Source organism: Epinephelus moara, chromosome 19 (genome assembly GCF_006386435.1).
Source record: "Epinephelus moara isolate mb chromosome 19, YSFRI_EMoa_1.0, whole genome shotgun sequence".
Lineage (NCBI taxonomy): Eukaryota > Metazoa > Chordata > Actinopteri > Perciformes > Serranidae > Epinephelus > Epinephelus moara.
Genome location: NC_065524.1, coordinates 22,009,795 through 22,011,005, shown reverse-complemented (window position 1 = coordinate 22,011,005; position 1,211 = coordinate 22,009,795).

Here is a 1,211-nt window from a genome sequence, read left to right as displayed (position 1 = left end):
TTCAATTATCGGACACCTCCGGTGTATTAGTGCCACCTCAGTTGTTCTCCAGGTGACAATTATTGTCTTATGAGGTGTAAGCCGTCTGCTTAAGCCTCTGCAGCTGTGCAGCCATTAGCGCTGGACCAGTCATGATTAAGTACACTAATTGCACTTATATTACTGTGACGCTGCTTCAATCTATGTCACTTTGTCCTCGGGTTATTAATGTGATAATTAAGTCCGTATTTTTCGGTAAAATTGCAGAGAGGTGTGTGTGGAGAAAGTGAGCTGTGGATCCTCCTGACTGCCGTCACCGTGTCTGTGAGGTGGGTGAACAACCCCACCCAGTGGCCAGCGGTGTTACATCACAACTTCTGTGCAGGTCCCATTGATAAGTTTCATTAATAACAGTCAATATACTGAGGCTAAACAGGAACAGGAAACCTTGACCTTGAACATGTGGTTTTTGTATTAGTTTTGCAGTTTTTGTCCCCTCATGTATCCGTTGGTGTGGCTGATTGCTTTTTATTTAATAGGGGAGGTATCATAAGCCATTTTGCCTTCTAACCTCTCCTGCACAATGTTTTAACTTTTAATTTCTTTTTCCCTGTATCTATAGGCCTACATGTATGTGCAAATAAACTAAACTAAACTAAACTACCATAAAACTTCAATTAAAAGCCTAGTCCTAATTCAATGCCCAGTCCCCTTCACTAGCCAGGTGTAGCTACACATTTTGACTAATAAAGGCCTGTCTCAGGTAGAAGCCTGGTCTGGTTGCCAAGCAGTTCATTATTATAGAAGGTCTTTGAACCAGATTGCTGACTACCCACTTGAGATTTTGTTTAGATCGCACATACAAATATGAATGTTTAAAGTTTTGTCAATATTGAGATGCTACACATTGTTAGCTCGGTTGATTTCATTTTACTGAAACCATGAGCACCAGAGACTACTGTAAGTCATTCAGATTTACCTGCATGACGAAAAAACAAGTGGTGACTCCCTTCTTCTGAAGCTAACAAAGTCAGAATATGTCAATGTGTTATAACGTAACACATAATTAATAGGTTATTCAAAGCCTAATTTTTATACAAGTTTTTCCCATCTTTGCTGAGCAACTGTTTGGTGTAATAGAAATCAAAGGTCCGTCCCATATAGATGCCTGTCCCAAATGTAAGCCTGTTAATTTCAGTGATGTAACCAAATAATAGCCTGCGCTATTAACT